The sequence below is a fragment of the Anser anser genome (assembly GCF_964211835.1).
Source record: "Anser anser genome assembly, chromosome: 14".
Lineage (NCBI taxonomy): Eukaryota > Metazoa > Chordata > Aves > Anseriformes > Anatidae > Anser > Anser anser.
This window is the reverse complement of record NC_139735.1, coordinates 19,519,160-19,537,093: the sequence shown is the minus strand read 5'-3', so window position 1 is coordinate 19,537,093 and position 17,934 is coordinate 19,519,160. Positions and strand designations below refer to the sequence as shown.

The window sequence follows — 17,934 nt, the reverse complement described above, 5'->3', positions numbered from 1 at the left end:
TACTTGTTGAAGTGGGAGATCATTAAAATCCTGTGCTGTCTCTGTGCTGACCTCTGTCACAGAACTGTGTTACAAGAGGCTCTTTTGGCAGAATCGTCACTGGCAGATGGCAATTTCAACAGCACTAAAGCTGCAAAGCAATTCCTGGCAAAGTCCACTATTTTTCTTACTCCTCTGCAGAGGGGTTCCAGCATCACCTTGGGGAGCTGAGCTTATAATTTCTATTCAGATTGTGATCGCTTATCAGTAGCTTTCTTCATTTCTACCACACCTGGGACATGATCATGAAAAAGAAAGCTACTTCAGTGTAGGAAGTGTAGTCTCTGGTAGCAAAAGGTGGGAACAAGCTCCTGGCTCCATGCAGGCCAGCTGCCTTGTGAAGACACACCGGAGTCACTATTGCTCATGCTGTGGCTGGAGAAGGCTGCAATCAGGTCATGTTGGACCTTTTTGCTTACTCTGGAGTAGCTTGTTAAACATCTCTTCTGCTCTGTCATGAGTCGAGCACGTCTGGAAATCCCTGTAAGCTCTGACCCTCAGCTCGACTACCTCCACCAGACGTTCCTGTCCCCATCTATTCTTGGCTGCCTCACAACCTTCTCATGGTGCTGCTGAAAACAGCTGTTGGTATTTTGGGCTAGCAAAATTATATATGAGGAGAGTCAGGCTGTCCCAAAGGCACCACAGAGCGATTCATAAAAGTCTACTTGCAATGCTGTAAGCTCAGAAAAATGAGCATCACACACAACTTCTAAGAGGTATTCGGAGGTCTGGGACCTCTCACAGAACATTTGGATAGGGGAAGCGCATGACTTGGTTCACTTGTCAAGCCTTAGCAATAAATGGCTACCCATCTGTAGGCATATCCCAAACATTAGGAGGATTTCACATTCACTTAGCAGGCTCCATCAAACAAACAAGAAAACAAACAAAACAATGATAAAAAGAAAACCCACACTCAGTAAAGCAAGCTAGTTTTCTAAGTTATTGCATTCCTCTTCTGATCAACAGGGAAAGGGACTGATTAAAATTATTGAACCAAACAGATCACACAAATGCTAAGTTCTGCCAAAGGCAGAATAATTAATGCGTTACACGTTGGCTCATTCTTATGATTTGTTTTGCAAGATAAACACCCATGACTTGAAGAATTTACCCTGTTTTTTATTCAGCAAAAGACTCAGAGTAGTTACACATTTTCTATTCCCTATAGATGGTTTGCCACTAGACAGCTAAGCATATCCACCGAATATAAAAATTACTTTGAACAATAGAAACATTTAATCACAAAAGTCAATAAAATGCAGTTTTCATGAAGTGTTATCTGTCATCCTCCCCCGTACACAGAAATGAGAGCTGCAAAGAACTTTTTAGCCAATGAGTTTCTGTCCTTTACATCAATTCATCTAGACTCTTGCCCTTGCAAGATTTTTTTCTACACTATATTTACTACCATTTTATCCAAAATGAGATAAAGACATCATAAATTACAAAGCTCTAGCACTTAGTCTGGTGGCTAATTTCTGAAGTCGCCTATTGTCGGGAAGCTTTTCGCAGATACTCAGCCGAAATGTCTGTATTACTAATCATTAATCAAAACAGCAAATACTAGAAATAGAAAAATGCCAAGCAAGCTTTTTTCCTTCTTTTACTATTTCTGTTGCTATTGTCTATGAATCAAGATCAAACTATTTTACAGACACTATCTGATTCTTTCATAAATCACTTGGGAGTTAGACCGCAGTGCTTCTAATCAAAGTCTCTAAGGCACAGATGAAAGCCAGATTTCTTACTAAAGGGCTTCAAGAGTCCCAGGACAGCTAGCTTTTCAGGTTGCCAGGACCTTTAATGCTTTACAGAGGTTCATTATCCTCTTCATGTTACGGATTCACCTACAGAGCACTTACAGCACTGGCACCCTGATGTGTAGGATGGAGCAGGGGGATGCGATGGACATTAGGGATCAAACGGTGTGTGTGCCTCAGCATGTCAGTATGTAAAATGGATAAGGGCTGGGTGTGAGACCATTGTTAACAACAACACACTGCTCATGGTACAGAATTCAGTGCACCTGGTGCCATCTATGGGGTCAGGGACAGGGACAGATGACAAATGGGGGGCGATGGTTAGAAAGCCGGCTGCCATGCTCAAAGCCTGAAACCACACGAACCTGAACATGCATGGTAGCAGCCTCTGAATTATCTCAGTGAGGGCTCCCTGCAACTGCAAAGTAACAGCATAACTTGGAATGGATTACTGAAAGAAAACTTTGGACAAAAGACATCAGTGGGATTTCGGCTCCCAGCTCCCATCAGATCAGGCTATCACCTGCCCAGGATTTCAGCCTTCTCCCTCTTTGAATTCATTCCACTGGAACATGCTGCCGTTTAATATACTTTACCTTTTAATTTATTCTTTTCCCTTTAGTTATTTCCCTTGTTCAACTCTTCACAACGCACATTGAACGCACATTGGTGTGCTTGATTAGGTTCTCATAAACAATTCTGTTTGAGATACTCAAGAAGGGCAAAAAAATGAGTTTGTTCCCTGCTATGCACAGTAGCCCTGTAATGACAGCAGAAAAACTTCTTTAGTAGCTGAGCAAACAGATGTGGATGTGAACGCTTCCAAATAATTTGTGCGAGAAATTGGCATATCAAAACGCTTTCAAAGGCAGAATGGCCCTTGAAACTAATTAGTTAATCTTGTAGTTAGTTGCTTCATATTAGCCTTTGCTGCTATTTCTGTAGATCCTCTGGCTTCCTCTGCATGTGTTTGGTCTTTTTTTGTGGATAAATTCTCACTCTGATAATCATCCTTCCCACTTGCTGCTAGCTTTTCCATATGCACATCAGCAGTAAATATATTAGCTTTCCTTACTGCATACTGAAAACATACAAGCCTAGGATTTTAAAAGACCATCTGATCTCTGTTTAACATCCTAATATCTGAACACTGTAAGGAAAATCTCACTGTGTGAAAACTCCTTATTGATCCAATGCAGAGGAAAAAAAAACAGAGATGAATATTTAGCAGAAAATGAAAGTTGGAAAATGAGAGAAGACTGGTTTGTGAAAATTACAATGAAGTTTATTTCTTACCATTCCATCTAAAATCTTTGCTTTTTACTAGTAAAAACTTGAGAAATAAATTATTTTGGAGAAACGTAGATGAAGAAGATTCCACAGAAATCCAGATTTATTTATTTATTTTTTTGGAAAAATTCAAGCCTGCTGATGAATTTTGTTATCCACCTGAACTGCACTGACAAAGCCACAGGGATTATTCCTTTTCACACCTTTTACTGTCCTGTCAGCCCTGTGCTATGATCACAAATGCATTTACTCAGAACGCTAAAATCTTACTCCAGCCATTTCAAAACATGAATGACCTTCAGGGCTTTCTTTCACAGTGAACACAAAACCTGCCCCAAAGTGCTGCTGCTCTGAGCTCGTCTTGTCAGATCCTCAACAGACGCGTGGCCTGAGGAATAAGAGGGCCAGTCTTCATCTGAAGACCTACAGCAACTTCAGAAGATTTAACCTGAATGGCACAGCTACTCCCTGTATTTCTGCTGGGTCAAATTAACACTAATCTTAACCCTCTTTGAACAGAGAAGGCTCCCTGTCACATATATATCCAGACTTCACACGTTTGCTCATTTTACTTTTTGCTAAGCTGCTAAAGCCTTGAGTTTCATCTCTTTCTATTGAAGTAGCAAAGGAGATGCATATCTGTCCTGGTTCCAGTTAGGACAGAGTTAATTTTCCTCATAGTAGCTAGGTAGGGTGCTACGTTTTGGATTAGGATGAGAAGAGCGCTGATAACATGCTGATGTTTTAATTGTTGCAGAGCAGTGTTTACACCAGGCCAAGGACTTTTCGGCTTCTTGCTCTGTCCTGCCAGCGAGCAGGCTGGGGGTGCAGCAGGAGCTGGGAGGGGACAGACCCAGGACAGCTGACCCAAACTGGCCAAAGGGGTATTCCATACCATCTGACGTCATGCTAAACAATATATAGGGGTGGCTGGCCGGGGTGGGGGGGCCGGCTGCTCGGGGATAGGCTGGGCATCGGTCAGCAGGTGGTGAGCAATTGCATTGTGCATCACTTGTTTGGTACACATTATTATTATTAATACTATTATCATTATCACTATTATTATTATTATTGTTATTATTATATTCCTGTCTTAATAAACTGCCTTTATCTCAACTCACCGGCTTCACTTTCCCGTTTCTCTCCCCCATCCCAGAGAGGGAGGGGGGAGGGTGAGCGAACGGCTGTGTGGTGTTTAGCTGCCAGCCGGGTTAAACCACAACAGTATCAGACAGAGGAGGAACTGCTGGAAAGCTGGGGCTTGAAAGGGGCCTTGCTGATGGATATTGTTTACAGCTGTCAGCGCAGTTCGGTTTCATCTCACTGAAGCAAGAAACAACCTCTGAGACAAAGATCTCGGTCTCACTGCTGTCCTGGCAACACACACACTGCACCAGGGCACTGAACAAAGGCCCATGGAAATGTAACTCTGAAGAAAAAGGCTCATCATAGCACATCATGTGTAATTACACCGCTCTGGAATAAAGCAAATTTTTATGTTTATGAGTGAAACACCTAATCAATAATCAACAGGTCCTCTCAGCTCATCGCTCTCCGCCCACGCTGCGCTGCTGAATAACAATGATGTTTTGCTGTGATAGCTCCAGGCAATGCCCTGAAATGCAGTTTGTTAGCATAAATTCTTCTACTAATCTTAATTTTCTGAGGATTTATGTATTTGCAGATTTTCCTCAATATAAAACTAACAATAATCATGGTCTTTGCTCAGGTTTCATATATAATGTCTTCCCAAGTGTTAAATCTTGCAACACTTACGCATGCAAAAATAGCAAAAATAGGGCAAAAATTCTAATCAGCACTTCTCCTCTTTTCTACTAAGTAAGATTAGTCATTATTAATTTTCATAAGCCCCAAATTATTTCAAAGGTAGGAAATTTAAACCATCCCTCTAGTTAGTAAAAAAAACTCATTTATTTACTGATTCTTCAAAACAGATAGTACCTTTTCATCAATAAATAAATCAAAAGTTTAAAATTTGATGAGTTATAATCTTGACTATTAAAGCACAGCTAACAGTGATTTGTATCAAGTGTCTGATGAACTGTTGCACAGCCAAGTTGATTAAATCCTGGATTTAGAATTGATATTAGAGAGCGTTTTTTGAAATTCACATTTTGGGTTTTGTCTATTCATTTCTGTAGTGCTCTAGGCATAAAAAGATCCATAAAGTGGAATATATAATTAATATATCAATCCCATTTTTGATTTTTCTATTTTTATCATTTATATCACACCAAATTAAAATTAAGAGAAATAGAGCACAGTAAATGGTTTAAAAGTAGTTAGAAGTTGCTGTGTTTATTTTTGTTAAGTATAAAATAACCTATATGCATAAAAACATTAACATAAATAATATGCCTGAATAATGCACTTGCTCAAATAAATGCAAAACAGTTCTCATATATATTTTTCAAATTTCTTCCAGGAACACATACTCCACTGGGTTTCTCAGTTTTTATATACTTGACCTTGGAGCTCAGGAGAACTCCTGACTCGGTGGTTCCACAGCAATTCATCCAAATTTTTCATTGTACTACTTCAGGAGTCAAATGGACTCAGTGCATGAATTTGTCTTTTACTGTGCAATATTACCTAGAAATTCTTCAGAAGAAATCTTGCTTTGCTGGCATGGCATGAAGCTTTTTCATAACTGCACAGCAATTTCTGTCTGCAAATAACCATAGAGATTAACAAGTAATCTGTAGCAGTTTTCTCCACAGAATTACAGAATCATTAGTTTAGAAAAGACCCTTAAGATCATCAAGTCCCACCATCGACCTAACACTGCCAAGTTCACCACTGAACCATGTCCCTAAGCACTACATCCATACATCTTTGAAAAACCTCCGGCGACTCCAGCACAGGGCTCAGAGCTTCACAGAACATTTCTCAGCACTGCTGGTGATCCCAGCCCAGGACAGCCAGTTCAGAGGCTCCCCTCAAAGAGCATTTTCTGTGGCAGCACCAGGAGGGGAGCCCCTGAGACCAGTATCCCCAGCCCACCCCTCAGCAGCTCCCCACTGCTCTGCATCAGCACTTTGGGCAGGTAAGGCCCCCGACGCTGCCTGTGCTGCCTGACTGCTGGCCCCAAGTTGTATGAACTTGAATCTTTTTTACTTTCCCTGTGTAATTTCTACATAAACATACTGCGTGTGCAATAAAAGCTCATCAGGGTGCTTGTGCTCTCATAATTTATAACTTGAATATTATTAGTGTTGTTTTCACTTTCTGTGAGCATTCACACGTATAAGAAACTCACTGATAGTGAAGAGATGAGAACAACCACTAAAGGTCAGCTGAATCAGATTATTTTTGTTGTATTGAACCAACACATTGAATTGAGTGATGAAGCTTCCCTTACAAAGACACGACTTGTTGTCACACTATTTGCTCTTATCTTGCTACACCTGCACCACAGCCCCACAGAGGGAGTTTTAGCCCAGTCTGCTCCCATGGCCCCTTCCATTTTGTGCTTTAAAGCTTTCAAGTTGTAATGCTATATTAAATGTGTGAGAAAATGCTACCAGTTGCAGGGAACAGGTAACCCCACACCCCCAGTAAGCCAGGGTGATAGATCGTAGAAGCAGTTGGGCTCTCAGCAATGGCGTCTGGTCTAATATCTAGTGATAAAATCCATACATATTCCCTCTAGGCTGAAATAAAAATCTAATGCATCAGGAGAAATTACTCTTTTTCTTTAAAGGTGCATATTCAGTCCATTAATTGAAAAGCAAAAACTGGAAATTATCAGATAATTGATTCTTGCTGTAAATGATTTATTGGGCATTGTAATAAACATAACAGCTCTTTCCACTTTAAGGCCACAGCTTTCCTCACCTAGCTGCTGCTGCTAAGTTAATTGTCCTAGGTTGGAAATACATTTATATTATACAGCCTTTCCATTAATGATCCAGGTTTAAATGTCATAAAATTAGATGTGTTTTTCAGTAACACTTGAAAACGTACCTTAATTACAGCAATGGCTGCAAAGGTGCAGCTGTAAACATGATACATTGCCCTGAAGAGTCTGGAATTCTTTACTGATCTTAAAAGCTTCCATGTGATTGAAAATCAGTGTTGTAACAGCAAGATTCAGCAAGGAATTTCACCCAATATCACTTCAGCAAGTACAGCCAGTGCCTTCCCAGGAAATGACCACAGTGTGTATGGCTAACTAGACCAAGGTGAAGCACAGAGCACGTACGGATTTACACGCACACATATATGTGCATATATATGGACACATAACAGCTTTCATTTTTTAAATTGCTGCTCTTAGCTGAACTGCTTTGCACCCTCTTAAGAAAGCAGATAGGAGAGATGAAATAATATTGTATCTCTAGGATGCATTTAGAAAACATCCTTGCAGCTGAAATGAATGCAGCATTATCCGCTAAATTAAGCTGGCTCTTTCAAGGAGAAAGTCAACTTCCAGCTGCTGGAGTGAAAGAACATTTATTTACGAGAAGAGTATGGGTGAAATGTTTACTGTATTGTTCAGGGAATTTTTTACTCATCTTCCCAATGTGCTTTTGTGAGATCCCAGCGAACTATGAGGAACAAGCACCCAGGAGCCCACCCAGCCCAGAACATTGGGCCTTAGAGAAAAATGTGAAAGAGGAGACTCAGAGTCTCCACTGGCTGATATTTCTTGCAGTATTTAATCAGGTTGGTTTTCTTGCTTCCTGTTTTTTCAAGATCTATGAATATCATCTGCAACAGAAATCATAGTGATTTCCTCATGAACTGAAGGATCCGAGCTGCCCTTGCCATGGACCTGGCTGCTGCCTGAACCAGCTCCCCCGCTCACTGCCTGGCCACAGTTCTCCAGACGTTGTTTTCCAGTTATACTTTTTGTTGTGTAAATTCAGATACAACAGAAACAGTTATTGTTGGAAAAGGAGAGAGTAGGAAAGTCACAAATACTATCATGAAACAGTAATTCTGTTAAGAGCAAGCCAAGCATTCAACTTTGCCAACCACAAGCCCCAATCAAAGCTCTGCTAGAGTACAACCCTGTTTCTTACTTCAGAAAACAGCATTTTTCATCAGCTTAATTATTTCATAGGAAATTTTAATGCAAATACAACATTAGGTGGGGAAGCAGATGCATTTGGTGAGAGCCTTACAGCTGTGAAAGAGTCATGTAACACTGTTTTTTCAATTGTTATTCTTATTATTGCTTCCAGATATTGAAAACTGCTGTTTTCCAATTGGAAAACAACCAAAGCTGGAAGACATCTCTATTATCATGCTTGGATGTCAAAATAATACTTTTTTTTTTTTTTTTAATAGAATAGATGAATAGATTTAAGGATTTAGATCAATCACAGCGGAAACCAAACTCCCGTGTGTCCCCAAAAGCTACACATGTAGTAAGTTTACCCAAAGGTACACATGCCCCCTGAGTGATTAAAATGATTTACCGTGGTCTGTGAGCTCTTGCTAATGAGCAAAATCCTTGAGTGCTGCTCTGCTCATTTTCCCCAAAGAGGTACTAACTTTGGCCATTTTTCATGGAGTGACTCACACAGCTCAAATCATCCCTGCTCTCTCTTCTCTGTCACCCATGAAAAATCCTTGAAGCCGTCTATCCCTAATCAGCCTGATTATAATTCAGTTCCAAATCAGTGAGTATAAAACAATACAAGGACTGGAACAGGACAGAACGCTGGCCCAGAAAACTACAAATCTATGAAAAATAACACTGTTCAACAATTGTCCGGATTTAATTTTAGGATAAACAGTAGAATACATCACCTCTTCTTCTGCCTGGCCTTGATTTAATATTTGCAGTACTAATTTAAACCTTTTAATTCGCAGAATTTTTAGGTCCATCATCTGTTCCCACAATTCAGTCAATATTGTGGTTCAGCTCACACAAGAAATTGATCTGCCGGCCACGCTTCACAAGCCAGATTAATTTTTGTTGATTGATTGATTGGCCTCTGTCCACGACGCATACTAATTTTGGACCATTTTAAGCTCATAAGGCTTTATATTGAGATCCATTGATTGCAGTTATGAAATAATGAATGGGTTTTCAATCAAAAGCAGACAACTGATGCAAGTTTGAGGAGAGAAAACAAAATAATCCCTATATAGCAGAAAGTGCAGAGCTGCAATTTTCTCTCTGGTTTTGTTCCGATTTTCCCCAGGTGGTTGGTGGTTCAGTCTTCCAAGCCATGCAGACCGAAGCAATACTTAAGGCAACTCCAGGCACTTTTTCCAGGTCTGTGCCTCAGAGGGCACTTTGCTGTCTCCCAGTCCTAATGTCCAGGTAAAGATCTCCTGGTTAAAACACAGCTGGAAGAGCCAGCCTGTCCCTGGCTCCATCACAGCTGGTGACCATGGATACACCTTTTGCAATCTTTTCTTCTGCTTTTCTTATCTATTAGTGGGGCATACTGAGGGTTTTGATCACTCTTCATTAATGCTCTAAAACCACATATCCTTCCTGGAAAACAGTTTAAGTATTATCATTATTGGACTATGATTTCTTATAGAAATGTAATACATATGCCCAAAGGTACCCAAAACTACGTAATTTTATGGTAGAATATCATGTCTTTAAAAGCATTTTCATAATTTTTTTCCTTGCAATTCTGGAAAGATTATGCAAAGAAATTAAGATACTTGCTGGTGTTTAAGAAGATTTTGTATCCATTCAGTTATCTCCTAAAATTTCCTAGTTGAAAAATCGATCTCACCATCCAGTTTTCTATAGTCAGCCCCGTCACAACACAGCTGGGAAACAGAAACCTGAACATTTATTAAGCATTTTTTCCAGGTAGTGTTTAAGGTGTAAAGAAAACCTCTAGTATATGTAGCCCTGCTGGGGATCTAGTCACTGAGGAATACCAGCTGAGAGCACTTGGCCTTCTGCACCTGCCGTTCAGTTTTCCATTATGGATGGAGGAATGTTCTCCAGAGGGGAAGCATAATTTGGATATGGTTTCTCATATCAGTCTGCGGTATTCAGGGGCCTTCAGGTTACAAAATATGATGTGTGAATTATGTCTTCAGTTTGGTCTTTGTGTTTTGGCAGCGTGCTGTGTCTTACAAACTGAAATATATAACAAAATGATTCTCTCTTCATCATTCCTCAATATTTTAAGTTATAAAATCTGGATGCCTAGAAAATAAGCACCATCACAATTAAATAATAAACACGTGAATCTGGAACATGATCCAGTACCTGAGCACAAGAAGAATCCTGTCCAGAGGAAAGCCACCAGCGCACCTCTGTTGGAATCCACAGAATTCTTTTGATTGAAAGAACCTGACCCCAACCCTCTTTCTTTTTACAGGTTATAGTGTCAAGATTTATTTTCACAGACTATTCACTACTTTGTATGTTCCCCACAGAAGACTGGAAGATTTCCAATCCCCTTCCCCTTGGAAGACTTATCTCGAGAGAGAGAAACACATACTGCTTCAATTTTACCTTGCTATTATAGCATATATATTATGAACTACCACTTCAGCCCACCTCCAGTTCCATCAAATGGCTCTGAAGCAGATGTTAAATGGCCAAAGACGAAAGCATTTAAGTCTGGTCTGAGCTACACTTTGTAAACGAACGGTAACATTTTTGAATTCATTGCAATTACTCTAATTTCTGCACCAGCATATCTATGCGTCTCTTCATTTTTCTCTTCCATCAGGGAGATTTGTATACATTTTGCATTTAGAGATTTTGTCATGCTGAAAAATAAATCTTCTACCCAACTTCCTACTAGTTAGAATTAATTTGAAATGGAACTTGTTAATTTGCGTATCATTGGACTATAGCCTTTCCAATTGCATATCTTTGTAACTCCAATAAAACCGTTAATTGATGTTACTGCCCTCAAATTACAAGCTTTTTGTATGTACAGATAACACGGAAAAGAGAGAAAATCCAGAATTAATAAAAAATAGCAGCAGGTTTTAATTTTCAGAGTACTGTTTGTGTTCTTTTAAGACATCTATACTATATTGGCTGAATGCCCCAAGAATAAATGTACTTATTTACTTTATTAATGGTAACATTGGTTTTGCGTGCTCTGAAATTAGGACACTTCCTCAAAGAAAGGCAATAGAACCAAGTATTAACAGTACTCTTGGGCTTGCCGCAGAACCTGGAGCTGGAATTCTTCAAAGCCTTGTGGGAATAAAAATATTGTTTTTGCAGAGCTACATTGTTTAAAGGTAAGGAATGGAGTATTGAGATATGCTTGCAGTGATAAGAAAACTTAGCAGGCAACCTTGTAAAATGCAGACAACCAGACTCCTTAGAACAATTAGGTGAAAATCACAGTGTTCAGATAAGTGAAGAAACATTACCACTTCAAACAGTAAAAAAGTCAAAAGAAATTTGAAATTTAACAGGCCGGAAACGGAAGGCCATGCATTGTCTGTGAAGCATCAGATAGATTGTGAACCTGGATTACCCACTCAGTGGGGAAACAGGGGAGGGTCCTGTCATCAAAAAGTATATAAACTGTGTTTTGGAACCAGTAGGTGCGCTCCTGCTTGTGGGACGCCCGCCATTGCAATCGCGAATAAATTACTACTTCACTGAGATCCTCGCCTGAGCCTAAGTTATTGGTTACGGAGTGTTTCTCACAGCCTGCCCCAAAAGAACGTTTGTCAACCTCTTCCTATAAGAAAAAATATTTTTTGGGAAAAAAAATAACAACAACAAAAACTGCACAACTATCACTTGCCTTGTGCAGCACCAGCATCATGAGCATACTCATTTATAAGCAAGTGAAAATAAATTTTCTGTACATTTCTATACATTTTTGTACCTTTTCATAGTTTATTGTGTTTATTTTCACCCATCTTATTTATTTGCTTGTTTGCATGAATAGGAATGCATGGATGCAGTTGTATTTGTACATTGTAAATATCTCACAGGCTGTTTTTTCATGTCTCACAGAAACACAGCCACAGACAGAAGGCACTGAAGGCCGAGTGTTATTACACTGCGAGGCAGCTATGAAGCACAGACCTGGAAGTCCAGCAGCCCCACTGTACAGACCCTCCTTTACATGTACTTGCAAGGAGAGCTGAAGGCAGCTGCTGCTTCTTCCAGCACATCGGGGGATTTCTGAACCCTATCATCATATGCAGCCTCAAGAGAAAAGAGCAGGGGATTTAGGGAAGATCAAGAAGGAGATGGACAGTGAATATGGGGCATAAAAGAAGGTCCAAAATAGTGAAGACTTCTTTAATTGTACATATGTAAATTTTACAGAATACATTAAAATGAGTTTAGCATATATGCTCATGTGTCCAAATAGCTCAGTATCCTGGTGGAAAACTGACTGAAGAGATTGGAGCAAAGGCAATATGGTCGTTCCCACTGCAGAGCTTGGAGGAAGATACGCTCTCCCATCCTGGCTTTACCTCTTGCCCTCTACAGTCGTGTGGATAGAGTTCCCTAATTTAAAAGGAGGATGTTTAATTATAGCTGGATATTTTAAGTTCAGGAGAGAGGAAGGAGGGGAGAAGCAAACAGTTTTAAGGATAGAACAACGCCCTTTTATTTTTTTTATATGGGAACTCTACTGCCTTGCTCTTTATTTACTCTAACTTAAAGGAACATCTGAGTTTAAAACAAACAAACAAACAAGAATCTGCATGTACTACCAAACACTGAGAAAAAAGTTGCAGACTAAGAAGACCTTTTCACAATACTGCCACGCGGTAGCTGCCTGGGTCGTAGAGAGAGTGCATCTACTCATAGCACTGCTTTGCCACTGGGAGACGTGGAAATGGAGTGGTAATACCGGCCTATTTTGTGAATTGCTTGGAGATTAATGGATGAAAAGCAGGTAAGAGCAGGAATATAATTAAAGAAGGGCCCAGGATATTTCTTATTCTCTTCCCCTTTCCCAGCTCTCACACCAGTATGACGTGTCGTTAGGCTAACAGCAAGGATTATTCACTCTAAATCCCTAGTTATACAGAATAAATAACAGCTGCAAGGCACAGGATAAAAACATGTCCCTCTCACAGGTGTTAACCTTGAGACATATGAATGTTTCTGGCTGGAGGTCCGCTGCCTGCAGGCTGGGCAATTCAGAGCACTAGGGGCAGTAATTGACAGCCCATAGTTTGCAGGGAGCATCCTGGGAGACCCTCCAGGCTTGCTGACGGGAAATCCGTATTGAAGCTGAGGCTGGCAGAGAAAAGCACTGTACTCTCTGTGGTGTGCTAGGGGTTAGCTATTGGTGATCAGGGGTGTAGGACACGTGGGATGGGACAGGCACAACAAATGCTCTCCAAGGAAAGCTCTGCCATTCAGTGCTAAAGTGAAGAGCACATGATTCCGTGCCACTCGAGTCCCAAAATTTCTGTCCTTTACATAGGCATATGCAGAGAAACCTGTAATGGGGATGATGATTTCCTTACAACAGAGACTGAAGTTCAGGTTCAACACTTTAATTTCAAAATCTGTCACTAAAATCACCATTACTGGGTAATGTTTGTCATAGAGTATGGCCAATGAGTGGAAATTACCCAGAGAAGTTCACCACTTTTTTCTTTTTTTTTTATTTTTTTCCAATGAAATCATTGCAAGTAGTTGGCTGTATGAAACCTTTCTTTATCATTTCAGTAGTACCCCACAACAGACATTACTCTTTTAAAATCCACAGAACTGCTTGCAGATTTGGATACTGGTTAATGAATAGCATGACCTGACCTGAAGTTATATAACTTTCAAAGTGGCAAAAATGTCTTGCGTGGGCAGAAACCTGTGGCTTTGGGTAGTTATAGGCTGGGAACATAACAGATTATTTCACAAGATTCATTATATACTTGCTATTGTAGAATCATAAAAAATTTATGTGGATAGCTTTATTCCACTTTCCCTTCCTCTCACCTCTCCTATAAATCTATCAGAAACAGATACATCAATGTCAATAAACAAGGAGGAATATTTATCACCTTCATTCCTTTAACATGATCTGGACATCAGCCTTTTATAATAAAATTAAAATATAATAATAATTAAAATAAAGTGCCAAGATAAAAATGATGGAAATAGTGCAGAAACCCAAATCTATGTCATTAATGAGTGATACTTGCACACTGCTGCACCAGGTAAGATGGAGAGAACTTAAGGTCTCAGGATTTAAACCTGCATTTTATCCAGAATTAATTCCCTTTAATCACATTCTCAGCAACTTCAGGGCTATTTCTCTACAATTCTCTACAGGCCTTGTTAGCTAATCTACAAAATGTGTCTTGTATTGAAAGAGTGAAAATAGGCAGCTTTGCATACTAATAACATGGTAAAGAACTGAAAAAAAATGTAGATCAGCTTTATATTGTCAGAGGTGTTATCATGTTACCATCAAAAGTTGGGCTGAATAAAAGTTATAATTAAAGAAACAGGAGAACCAAAATAAACTGTCATCGTATTAAAAAGTACCTTCACTAACACAGTTTTCAAAGACGTTTACAGTATTGTGGGTTGGCAGCTAAATTTTGAACACATCGTATTAAATAGAAGCAGTAATAGAAGAGTTGCTTTTTTGAAAATTGATAAAATTCCTATATTTTGTAGGATTTTAGGGCAAAAGAAGAATACAGTACAACTAATCACTGGCTTGGCATCTATTTCTCAAGCCTAGCCTGTCACTTAACCTGTAAAAATGAGATGCAGTGGAGATTAAATACAGTTGTTGATGCTGGAAATACATCACTAAAATCTAAACTGGGATTTTTTTCTCAGTCACTGAGCTAATGAACATTTCATTTCCACATGTGATAATGCTTTTTCTGACATGAAAAGATGTTTTAAATATACAGCCTATAGGATTATAACAGACCTATAGGACTGTAACAGACCAAATTTAAAAGAAGGTTAAATTATTGGGTGCCTAATTCTGCCAGTAACAACTGGCATATCTCCACAGTGAAATCCCATTCAGCTGGTCCTTACTTCAAAGCTAACAAACAAATACCAACATCTGGCTAGCTGTCTAGACCCCCTTCAGCAACAGAGGGGACAAATAGGCTTTCCTAAATGGCAATTCATTCAATATTTTAGACTTCTTTAGGAATCATCCCATAAAGGTGCTACTTTCCCAGTATGGATAACTTGGGCAAAGGGCTCAGAGCTGATGTGTACGTGACAGATATCTCAAGTTCTATCATAACATCTATGTCCAACATTTCCGTAGTACAGAAAGCTCATGATGAATTCATCTTAAGGAGGGCATTTGCAGCTGGCAAGGAGTCACAGAATCATAGAGTGGTTTGGGTTGGAAGGGACCTTAAAAACCGTCTAATTCCACCCCCTGCCATGGGCAGGGAGCACCAACACACAGTGTTTATGTTCAGATATTATTCTCCCAGAGAGAGGAAAGTAAGCAGGCCAAAGATCAGCTATGTGCATTAGATATTTCTCTGTACTGGGCTATTCCTATCTAACATTTCACAAAACTTCTTTCCAGGTCTTCTGGGACTGCAGACTTCATCGTGGGCTAAAATAACTGTTTAATAAAGATAGGAGGCATCTGTGATTCTGAGCAAATGTATGTTTTGGCTTAGAGGCACCGAGCAGAGTTGTGGGATGCTGAAAAACAGCATGTCATTGCCTTCAGTAGCTGGCAGGTGTCACTAATGGAGGAGGCTAAAAGAAATGCTGTGAGCCTGCTGGCTTTGACAGACAGAGGTTCAAAGGTGCAGCAGAGCTGCCTCTTGGGTTCAGCTTCCAGGAGGTGACAGACAGTGAAGTGCAGCCTCGAGAAAAGAAGGGCCTCCCTTGGGAAAAGCCTTCTGAGAGAGCTTTATCAACCAAAGCATGGCTCCCCACTATCCCATCTGCAGTTAAACTACATTTCGGTCCTGCTGCTTATTATTCTATGGAACTTTCTTGCCAAAAATAACCACGAAAGGGTCAGAAGCTAAGCCAAAGGTCCATCTATGCATGGACAACATTTACTTGTTCACAAAGTTTGCAAAAACATGCACATTACCAGCAGGACTCTGACAGCAGAACTTCAGCATACGGAAAAGAAAATCCACTTTTTCCAACTAAAAATAAACACAAGATGTTCCATTGCTTAATTTAACTAGCAGCATTTCTGATTCTTCCCTTTGAATTTCATAAACCCAAATCTTAAAATAAAGGGTGACAGACAACACAAATCAGGCTGGAGAAAAGGGAGGTCCTGCATTTCAGCCTCAACTTTGCCTCACATAGCTTCAGAAGGTAGGCATCAGCCAGTGCTTTTATTGTGAGCAGCTGTGGGATGGAGGCAGCACTGAACTGAATATAAAGTATCCCTGCAGTTCCCTGCACTGTGAGGAGGGAGCTTGTGCTGCTCTGGAAAGTGCCAATAAAATACTGGATATTTTCTTAGCTTCTCCCCAGTAAGGCCCTGCTTCTGAACACAGCTGAAGACCCTGGATCTTCATAAAACTCATCAAAAGTACAAGGGATGGGTATAGTACAAGCCTTTTGTCATAGTTTTTATTGGTGCAACACCCTCTTCCAGTAGGAAAAAAAAAAAAAAAGGAAAAAAAAACATTATAGGAAGGCAGTAGGAAATACTAAAGATGTTGATTTTTAAACAATCTGTATGCAAAAGCACACTTTTCTCAAGCATTACAGTTTGTTTCTACCCGAATGGTTATTTTACAGACGGATGCATTCACTGAGCTGGACCACCCAGGAAGTCGTGATAGATGGCAGAAGAGAAGCCAAAAGCCACAACTAACTAAGCCACTGACCAGGCATCTCCAGAAAACTGAGGTAGCAGGTTCCCGAGGAGCAGAGGGGCCTTCCCGAGCGTGCAGCAGTCAGAGTTCCCTCTGGAGGCTGCACAAGTCACACTCCAAGGGATAGTGCACAAGAAGAGCTGAGCACCTTGACCAGGAAGATGAGAGTTTCCACACTACTCTACAACAAAGGACATGGTTTACATTTTACGTCAACTCACAGCTTGGAAGATGAAAGTAAGTTTTCTGCTAACACTTCGAGTGGTGACGTTTTTACCCGACGAGGTGTAGAGCAGCACTGCCCGTCATGAAATTACAGAATAGGAAAGTTAAGAGATGTGAATTTCAGTTCAGAATATTCCTCAGACTTCAGCAGAAAAAAAAAAAAAAAAAAAGTAGAAAAAATAGTGATACTTTAAAAAAACATTGTATATGTTTATATTGGTCATCCCATTGTGGATGGGACTCTGGCCAAAGCATTTTTCATAGCAACTCTTGTTGCTTCAGGGACAGTAACATCAGCAAAGTACAGTGCCATACTCTTAATTACTCCTCAGTTTTATGAGCTACGTCCCTGTCATATTCATAAAATTATTTCATTTCTGAGTCCTTTAAAACAATTTTTAACTACTTAACCAGCAAATGTTCCTGAAAATAGCTAGAAAATGGCTAGACTTAGATGATGTATTTATGTTTACATTAAAAAGGCATCATAATCGATCAGAATCATTATTATTTAAAAAAAAATATGTTAAATGAAGAAGTTAAATTATTTAAAGCATCACAGTTTTAAGAACATAAATTAAGAAAAATGCAGTATCTAAGAAGTTGTGGAAATAATTTTGGCAATAAAATGACTTCTCAGAAGTAATGAAAAATAAAAAAATTGTTTCCTTAATGATCGTATATTGCCTTCATCAACTTTAAGGTAAAGCGCCTCTGTTTGTTTAATATAATATTCTATATTAAATGCACATGCATACACAACTAATTCCAACATAAAAATTATTTTTGGCCTTTCTCTGCATGCAGATTAATCCATAATTTCTGCAGAAACATTTGGAGCATCTAAAGAAAAGCAGAACATACTCTG

General features: G+C 39.6%; 1 protein-coding gene across 2 annotated transcripts in view; it reads right to left on the bottom strand.

The window, feature by feature from the left end:
• IL12B (interleukin 12B) overlaps nt 1-17,934 on the bottom strand; it is a gene marked incomplete at its 3' end in the record, with an annotated part of 148,507 nt that overhangs the window by 102,845 nt on the left and 27,728 nt on the right. For both annotated transcript variants that reach the window (XR_014572447.1, XR_014572448.1), the window contains one exon: nt 1,650-9,573. Of the gene's footprint in view, nt 9,574-17,934 lie in introns of those variants that run through there.